Source organism: Myotis daubentonii, chromosome 9 (genome assembly GCF_963259705.1).
Source record: "Myotis daubentonii chromosome 9, mMyoDau2.1, whole genome shotgun sequence".
Lineage (NCBI taxonomy): Eukaryota > Metazoa > Chordata > Mammalia > Chiroptera > Vespertilionidae > Myotis > Myotis daubentonii.
Genome location: NC_081848.1, coordinates 86626555 through 86636782, shown reverse-complemented (window position 1 = coordinate 86636782; position 10228 = coordinate 86626555). Strand labels below are relative to the sequence as shown.

The 10228-nt window shown below is 45.2% G+C and overlaps 1 long non-coding RNA gene across 2 annotated transcripts; it reads right to left on the bottom strand.

Moving 5' to 3' along the window:
* Nucleotides 1-1112: 1112 nt before the first annotated feature.
* On the bottom strand, nucleotides 1113-9980 carry LOC132241630 (uncharacterized). Of its 2 annotated transcripts, none has more exons than XR_009454525.1 (3): nucleotides 8261-9980; nucleotides 6891-6984; nucleotides 1113-1887 (listed from the first exon to the last, which is right to left on the bottom strand). It is a non-coding gene; the product is annotated as an uncharacterized LOC132241630 (long non-coding RNA). The 2 variants fall into 2 exon arrangements; XR_009454524.1 differs by lacking the exon at nucleotides 1113-1887 and adding an exon at nucleotides 2431-2709.
* Between the last annotated feature and the right edge of the window lie 248 nt (nucleotides 9981-10228).

The following is a 10228-nucleotide window of genomic DNA, read 5'->3' as shown; positions in this document are numbered from 1 at the left end:
GGGTGGGAAATGGGAGGAGGGGAGTTATGGGGGGGAAAAGAGGAACAAATGTAATAATCTGAACAATAAAGATTTAATTAAAAAAAAAAAGATACTGGCCTAGGACATAACTGCCCACCATAACCGCTTTTAGTTAAAGTTTAATTTCAGACCATTCTTTGCAGTGACTTTAGGTCTCTGAGTTTGCAAGACTGCCATGCAGGCCTCCCCTGAGCTTGTCAGGTCAGCATGTAGCCCCTTTCGTCCACATATTCAAACCACATCCATGGAGGGAGGGGGATTGGCCGGGGGATGCCAGCTTTTCAGATGGCAGCGACCAATTCATTGCACAAAGCTTACATCCACCACCCACCCCATCAGAGGTACTCACCCAAGATGCTCAAAACACCTGGGCAGGCGTAGGCTCACAAAGTCAAGCCTGCAAGGACACAGGAGCACAGCGGGGTGGTGTGGGGGGAGGCCACCGACCCTCCCTCCTCACATGGCCGAGGATCCTCACCACCCAATGCCATCCATCCTCCCAGGAAAACACCTTCACATGCTTCACATATAAAATCCCATCATCTTCTCCATCACTCACACACCAAGCCTCTGCCACCTTACACATCACACAATTGCATGGCCCATCTACAAATGAAACCTCCACAGAAGGGGCTCCTCACAACATTGGGGACTGCTGGCCTCACTTCCAACACACTTGCCTAGGGGGAGCAAAAAAACACACAACAACACAATGGACAGGGGACCGCGGGCCTCAGGGCACATGACAAATAGGAAGACACCTTTTCCTTTAGCACCAGCTAAGCTGGGACATGGTCAAAGTCAAGCAGCAATTTCAGGCGGGGGGGATAGAGCCAGCCTTAAGCATTTGGGACAATTGGGCTCCAAGAAAAAAGACAGGGGCACACACTGGGAGAAGGGACATGGCCACAACACAACCAAGCCAGGGACGCTCACATCTCCATAATACAAGGGAACACCAACACTCGCATTTTGCATAGCACAAACAAAATGCAAATACCCCACAAAGGTCAATATTTGCAAAAGAAAGACAAGGAAGCCCTGCATTCAGGTGCAAAAGAAGAAAGTTCACAGGGAAACGAGGAGGGACAACCTCACGGTTCCCATGGGAGGGTCAACCTTGGAGCCCATGACTTACTCCACTAATCAACTCCAAGGGGAATATGGACCCAGCAGAGGGATTAGCAGGCACCACGATCTGCACGCTTGACAGGACATACAGAAAGGAACCCAGTGGGACCCTTTTCACCCACCCTACTTGGCAGTTTGCACTTCGTCTTCAACACATCTCCACACTTACTACAACACTTTCTATCCGGGAATTCATTCTGCAATTCCGGCGGAAAAAGAATGCGGGTTCCAGTACAAAAAGGACGTAGCCACAGGATCACCCTCCCCCGCTTTATAACAGCCGCTACCAAGGGGGACCTCTGGCCTCAGTGCCCACTCACTAGCCTCACATCCTGTAGGGATGACAAGCAAATCTCTCCAGCACAAAGACACAAACATTCCTCCTCAGCTAGGTCTTGGCTCCACCTGCTGGACAAGCAGGGACAGGCCTTTCCAAAAGCAATCCTCTCACCAACACGGGCAGACACACATGGGTTCCCACCTTCCTGGGAGGAAGTTTACAAGGCTAGGGTGCTCTCCTCCCTCCAGACTTCCATTCCAAGGAACATCTTTTCATTCGGAATGCCTGTGGTTTTTTAAAAAATCTTATTTCTGTAGCGTCATATTCGCACAAGGAGTGAGTGGAAGAAAAAAAAAACAGTACAAACCTTTCACTTTCAACAAAGATCATTTCTCTTTCCTCAGCAGATTTCAAACATAGTGAACTTGGCATGGCAACTTCAAAGGATTCACATTCTGAAACGAGGATGCACTGCTTGATGCTGATCACATTCACATTTACAATACGGCAAATAACACAACAATCCAACTTTATTGCATAGCCACTTCAACAGGAATGCCTATAAATGCCACGTGCTCAAAACAGGCCCAGGAATGCATCTTTATTTCTGCTTACGGTGCCTGGGAGTGATTGCAAATTGACATCTTTCACAGGGAAGACGAGCACTAGCCCATGCTGCTTGCTGCATCAGCTTCACAGATACACCTGCTACAACCAACACTCACTGCTTTCTTTCAAAAGGCCACAAAATCAGCAGCTTCGACACGGTCAGAAAGTCGTCTCACAGGGAACCTCAGGGCACCTGTCTCCAGGACGCCCCTTCAAAGGGCTGCAGGGGGTGCACAGCCTATAGCCAGAACAGTGACTTCAGAGAATTCTCTAGCATCAAGGATTCTCTCTCAGCATGGATATTTCTCTCTCTTCCTCCCTCCTTCCCTCCCTCCCTCCCACCCTCTCTCTCACTTCCTTTCTAAAACAATACAAATAACTTCCTACCTAAATAAAAACATTGTTTCTGTAACAAGCCATTCAGCACAATCTTTTTCTCCTGCTACTAACACGTTCCCATTACAAAAAATGGCTCCCCCACGCTCAGGCCAAGCTCCCCGGGCTGGGCCCAGGGATGAAGCTGGCAGCCACAGAATTCAAGAGTAACTCACCTGATAGGTAAACACCGGAGATTGCTGCCTCACACAGCCACTTCAAAAATACAACTAAAAGATGGAACGGACATCACCCAGAACCACAGGAAGGCTGGCTGAGGGGAAATTCTACAACTAGAAGGAAAGAGAAAAGCATACTGAGACTCAGAGGAGGCGCGGTGCTGAAGTAAAATACAAAGGTGCGGAGGTGCTTGCAGAGCGGGCTGGCTGATGAGGGCGCGGCTGTCTGATTCAATCCGGAGGGAGTCTCAGGCTCTGAGCTCCAGTTCCGGGCGAGTCTCTGGGGAGAAGCGGGACTGTCTGGCATCAGTCGGAATGCGAGGGCAGCTTTCTCGCCGAGGTTTGCAGCGGTTGCTGGGACTCTGAGAGGCAGAGCCTCTGGGGACGGGACTGAGAGCAGCCATAACTGCTTGCTCCGGCCACCCACCCGGTTGATCCCCTGGGACCCTCCCTGCCCAAGCCTTGCACAGAGGCATTTGCGGGATACACTTAGGCAAAAGCTAGATAAGCACCTCCCTAGAGGACAGAAGTTCTCCCATTGCAGACACAGCTGATTCTCACAGCCAGTTGGCCTGGAGGTCAAATCCCCCCGCCCCCCAGTATTACCTACAACAATCAAGGCTTAACTACAACAAGACGGCGCACAAAGACCACAAGGGGGTGCACCAAGAAAGCATAAAAAATGCGGAGACAAAGAAACAGGACAGAAATGGAGGATACAGAGCTCAAAAACACACTTTTAAGGTCTCTCAAGAACTGTCTAGAAGCCACCAATAAACTTAGTAAGGCCCTCGAAAAGACTGGTGAGACCGCCAATATAGTGAGATCCTTGAGAAATCTAATGAGACCCTCGATGTTGTGATAAAGAACCAACTAGAAATTAAGCATACACTGACTGAAATAAAGAATATTATACAGACTCCCAACAGCAGACCAGAGGACCGCAAGAATCAAGTCAAAGATTTGAAATGCGAAGAAGCAAAAAACACCCAACCAGAAAAGCAAAATGAAAAAAGAATATGAAGATAGTGTAAGGAGCCTCTGGGACAGCTTCAAGCATACCAACATCCGAATTATAGGGGTGCCAGAAGATGAGAGAGAGCAAGATATTGAAAACCTATTTGAAGAAATAATGACAGAAAACTTCCCCCACCTGGTGAAAGAAATAGACTTACAGGTCCAGGAAGCGCAGAGAACCCCAAACAAAAGGAATCCAAAGAGGACCACACCAAGACACATCATAATTAAAATGCCAAGAGCAAAAGACAAAGAGAGAATCTTAAAAGCAGCAAGAGACAGAAACTCAGTTACCTACAAGGGAATACCCATACGACTGTCAGCTGATTTCTCAACAGAAACCATGCAGGCCAGAGGGAGTGGCAAGAAATATTCAAAGTGATGAATACCAAGAACCTACAACCAAGATTACTTTATTCAGCAAAGCTATCATTCAGAATTGAAGGTCAGATAAAGAGCTTCACAGATAAGGAAAAGCTAAAGGAGTTCATCACCACCAAACCAGTATTATATGAAATGTTGAAAGGTATCCTTTAAGAAGAGGAAGAAGAAGAAAAAGGTAAAGATACAAATTATGAACAACAAATACGCATCTATCAACAAGTGAATCTAAGAATCAAGTGAATAAATCATCTGATGAACAGAATGAACTGGTGATTATAATAGAATCAGGGGCATAGAAAGGGAATGGACTGACTATTCTTGGGGGGGAAAGGGGTGTGGGAGGTGCGGGAAGAGACTGGACAAAAATCGTGCACCTATGGATGAGGGCAGTGGGTGGGGAGTGAGGGCGGAGGGTGGGGTGGGAACCGGGAGGAGGGGAGTTATGGGGGGAAAAAGAGGAACAAATGTAATAATCTGAACAATAAAGATTTAATTTAAAAAAAGAGTAACTCACCTTTTTTCCTTAAATATGTATTTTCATATTTTCTTAATCCTCACCAGGAGTGAGAATATTTTTCCCATTGATTTTTAGAGAGTGGAAGGGAGGAGTGAGGAAGGGGAGAAGAGAGAGAAATAGGCAGGAGAGAGGGAAACATCAACGTGACAGAGACACATCTACTGGTTGCCTCCCACACGTCCCCTAACTGGGGATGGAATCAGACCTGCAACCCAGATAAGTACCCTTGTCTGTGAATCAAACCTGCAAGCCTCTGGTGCATAGGACGATGCTCTAACCACTGACCAATGGCGGCCAGGGATGCATGTCCATATTTTATATTTTTTTAATTTAAAGTAATTTAATGTCTGAGAATTTTTAGTGTTTGCAAAGCTAAATTTTCAATGATAATGAAAGATTAAACAACCACTATTGCCTACATGGACTTGTATTAATTTTTTTTTAATTTAGGCACCCAAAAATCCCTGCCTTATGGCCATTTTAAGATGAGATTTCTAGTGAAATCACCTTATTTCTGTAAAGTGCTTGCCAGTAAAAGGATTCCTATCAGGAGTATTATTGAAGGCTGGGGTCTGGGAGTTTCCAGCCTTGGAGGCACAATTTCCCATGTAAATTGTAGTGGGGTTTTTTGAACATTGGCAGTCTGAGAAAATTCTCTAGGGTGGCTATGTAGTAGGTCAAAGTGTGCAGCTTATAGGTTGAGCTCTTCGAGGCCCTTGAGTGGTATTCAACCCTCTTCTGTGCCTCGGTTTCTCTCCTCAGCTGTCTAATGCAGCCGTGAGGACTGGGAGCACTAGGTGACCTTTATATGTGCGTCCCTCGATGAGTCAATTTCTTCATTAGAGCTGAGTTGGAGGTTCCCTGTGGAGCCCTTACAGGTCATGAGGAATGACCTCTGACACCTCCACCAAGATTTTTAGTTTCCTAAGAGCATGAGAAATTCAGGCTGGAGAAAGGACGTGCCCCTTATCTTAGGAGCTGAACTAGTTCAGCTCTCATTTACACAGCAAAGGCATTTGTTCAAACTCTCAGAAAACAATTCAAATTGAAAAGCCAAATTTAAAAACCAGGCACCCATTTTTCCTGTCTCACCTTATAGCCTGGGTTCTCATAACCTCTAACCTTGTCAGGTTAGCAAGTGGCCTGTTTTCATCCACAGAGTGAAACAAAGGAAGGGATTAAAACAGTAGAGACAAGATCAAGGGGCCCTTGGAGACAGGTTCAGGGAGCTAGCCCGGACGAGGTGCCACTGCCCACTGCTCCCCCATTGCAAGTCTCACAGGGACAGGGACCTTTAGAGCTTAGAAGAAACAAAGTAAAAACAGGAAATAAGAGAAGGGAAGACACAGGAGGAACAACGCACACCTTTGTTTTAAGGGTTTTACCTGTTTTATTTATTTGGGTTTTTAAATACAGTTTTATTGATTTCAGAGATAGAAAAACAGAGGGAAAAAGAAAGAAACATCCATGTGAGAGGTATGTCAATCACAAACGGTGAGATTCATCAGTTGCCTTTTGTTGAACCCACAACCTGGGCATGTATCCAGACCTGGAATTGAACAGGTGACCTTTTGATGCATGGGACGATGCTCAACCAAGTTAGTCACAATGGGTAGGGCAAAGGTTTTCCCTGTTTTGGTTTTGTTTTCTTTTGTTTTTTAATCCTCATCCAAAGGAAATTTTTTCATTGCTTTTTAGAGATAATGGAAGAGAGAGGGAAAAACAGAGAGAAATATCGATGTGAGAGAAACACATTGATTGGTTGCCTCCTGCACAAGCCCCGACCAGGGCCCAGGCCAGGGAGGAGCCTGCAACTGAGGTACGTGCCCTTGACCGGAATCAAACCCGGGACCCTTCAGTCCACAAGCTGATGCTCTATCCACTGAGTCAAACTGACCAGGGCTAGGTTTTTAAAGGTGACAATTTTAGGGGAGGTCTCAATGGAATATCTCAACACAATATTTATCAACTCTCCAAGTCTGTCCTTTGATATGCTGATGCATTACAAAGAGCATAAACAGTGATAAGAGTCATTCTCTGAATACATATTTGACCCAAAGCCACAGACCCTGGACATATAGCAGAGATCTATGACTAACACACATTAGCCACAACCCAGAGCTGGACACACACACCAGACCTCAGTTGCCAGATGCATGAACTGAACCAGATCCTCATGTTGCACAAAAAACCGTGATTCAATAAAGAGAACCCATGTCAATCTAAGTCCAAGCAGCTAGTTTCACAAATACGTTTTTTTCATGCCAATGTCAATGTATAAGAGAAAAAAATAATTCCAGATTTTCAAAATCCTACCAAACCCTGCAGTGTCACACACATAAGGTTAACAGAATGGAAAAGTAATGATACTCCTCACCTTTGCTGGCAGGTGTCCATGATCTCTCGGCTTCAGCGGTGTCAGAAGTTAGCTGTGTCCCAGCCGATAATTACACAAGGCCGGCTCTTCAAAACTGTGGGAGATTTAAAAAGCAATTATTTGCCTCATACCTCATATATTCTAACAGCTGGGCTAATAACCAAATTAACATGATCAAATTGACAAGAGATGCACTACATCTAATACAAGCCCAAGGAAAACTCACATACAAATGAATGCCAAAGACAAAAAGGCAATATTACAAACAGGAAATGTTGGAAAATGGGGAACCAGAGTCTTAGACTGTGGAGGTGAAATGGGTGATATTTAGGAAAAGTGCAGGATATGTGGTATGTTAATTTCTGTTAGGTGATCCCAAAAACTATAGGATGGGAAGAAGGGGTAAGATATGAGTATCAAGAAACTCCGGGTAGCCTGGCCAGTGTGACTCAGTGGTGAGCATTGACCCATGAACCGGGAAATCATGTTCGATTCCCAGTCAGGACACATGCCCAGGTTGTGGGCTCGATCCCCAGTAGGGGGTATGCAGGAGGCAGCTGATCCATGATCGTCTCTCATCATGGATATTTCTCTCTCTCTTTCCCTCTCCCTTCCTCCCTGAAATCAATACAAATATATTTGAAAATAATAAAGGAAACATCTGAAAAAGCAAATGAATGAATAACAGCTACCCTGACCAGATCGAAAAATATATTGTGTTATAAAGCTACAGTAATTTAAAAACTTGGGTAATGTCCTATGAATAGAAAAGTTGATGGAACAGAATGCAAAGCCAAGTAATAAACTAAAATACATATGGAAATTTGGTGTGATAACATCTCCTTAGAGCAGTGGAAAACAGTGTTGGAACAACTGAATGGGAAAAAAATGTTGAAACAGAAGCAACTCATTTCACTCATAACTACTATAAAAACTAAAAGCTACCTAAAACATAAGGGTACAAAGAGATCAAAAGTGAAAGAATGGAAAAAGATATATTAAGCAAACATAAACCCAATAAAAATTATATGATAACACACAAGTCTTAAAGGCAAAAGCTTAACTATAACTAAAGAAGATCACTTCGGATCGATAACTTCATTTTACCAGGAAGATCCAAATTCCCAAGCACTTCATAACATGGAATCAAAGTACAGAGAAGAGAGCTACAAGGGAAACTAGACAATTCTATAATCATAATAAATTTATAACCATAATACATATAACAAACCTCTCATTCTGAGACAGAGCATACCTCTTTCAGAACCAATAGCCCCCACAAAGACCCCAGTAAAGATGTAAAAACTTCAACAACCTGAGCAGCAAACTGTAGTCAAGGTTCTGAGACCCACTGTACCCAACAACCTTACCTGCTGAAAGGCACGAAGGTGTTATTCCCAAGTTGAACACGAGGTGGCAGCAGAGGGGCACACTTCAATTATAGTTGATGAGACCACGCAGTGATATGAAGCAAGTTTCAACAAACTTCAAAGAAATGAAATTATATACAGTACGTTTCTTGTTGTCATTGCTGTTAATCTACATATCAGGAACAGAAGGCACCTACAAACTCCTAATATTTAAGATTTATCAAATTCACTTCTAAATAACCCCAAAATACATCACAATTCAAGTTAGAAAATAATTTGAAGTAAATGCTAATAGTACATACCAAAACATATGGTGAAAAATGTGCACTCATTTATGCACATATTAGGAATAAAAGCTGAAAATTTACATGTTTTACATCCGTATCAGAAACCTAGCCTGCCCGGTGTAGCTCAGTGGTTGAGCATTGACCTGTGAACTAGGAGGTCACAGTTTGATTCCAGGGCACATGCCGGGGTGGTGGGCTCCACCCCCAGTGGGGGGTCTGCAGGAGGCAGCCGATCCATGATTCTATCTCATCATAGATGCTTCTTTCTCGCTTCCTCTCTGAAATGTATATACCTAAAACAGTAAAATAAATGGAGAGAAAACAGAACAAAGAAAATGTGTGCATGTATAGATGTCTGAAGGGGGATATACTTAAAACCATAGCAGGTTTTTTGTTTGTTTTTTACTCTTGGGGTAGAATTTTGAATTAATTTTATTTTTTCTGCATTATTTACATAAACTGCAATAAACAAAGGCATTTTCATTTTAGGAAAAAGTGTTCTAGAGGAAAACATGGGATAATCTATAATAATAAAAGCATAATACGCAAATCGACTGAATGAACAAACAGCAGAATGACCGTCCAGACAACCTTCTGGACAACCACGCTATGACACGCACTGGAGCCAGGCCAGCCAAGGCAGGTGCAATGCGATTGGTTTGGGGGCCCCACCATTGCCCCACAATCACCCAGCAGAGGGAGGCCCCAGCCCGCGGCCAGCAGGATGATTGATGGGGGGTGAGGTGGGGGTGGGCCTCCACGGTTGTTCCAAAGAGAGAGGCCCAGGCCAGCCAAGCCATTGCACCCCACGCCTGTCGCCCTCAGAGGGAGGCAACAAGTGGCAGGGGAGGGAGGCAGCGCAGCACAGATGGCAAGCAATGGCAGCGGCAGGGGTAGGGCCAGCTGCCAGCAGCCCAGCAGCCAGGGAAGGAAAGTACTGAAAGGTCCTGATTGCTGGTCAGGCCTAGGGACCCTACCCAAGGGGTCCCGGATTGCAAGAGGGCGCAGGCCAGGCTGAAGGACACACACCCCCAGCACGAATTTCATGCACCAGGCCTCTAGTCCTATCCTATCTAATAATAGCCAAACATGGTAATTGACCATACCTTTGCTACACCTCCCATTGGCTAATCAGCAAGATATGCAAATTAACCACCAACAAAGATGGAGGCTAATTTGCATGCTGCCGGCAGGGCAGGACCGCATGAGCCGCCAGCGCAAGCCACCGTCCAGGCCCCCGTGGACGACTCCAGAAGCCGCCTGCCTGCCGCCCGGGACCTGATCCAGTCCCGGGCCGCAGGCACACCGGCCCCGCAAGCCCCAGGAGCTGCCTGCCTGCCGCCCTGGAAGCCCCAGAAGCAGCTAGATATGGCAGTCACTCTATCAGTAAGCACTGTGAAAGTCAGTGGCATAAACGCACCAATTAAAAGGCAGATTATGAGGGTGAATCAAAAACAAAACCCACTTTAAATATAAAGACACATATAGATCAAAAGTAAATGAATTAAGCTGCAGCCTGTTTTGCTCAGTGGATAGAGCATTAGTCCTTGGACTGAAGGGTCCCAGGTTAGATTCCAGTCAAGGGCATGTACCTCAGTTGCTGGCTTGATCCCCAGTCCCTAGCAGAGCATGTGCAGGAGGCAACCAATCAATGTGTCTCTCCCTTTCCCTTCACTCTCTC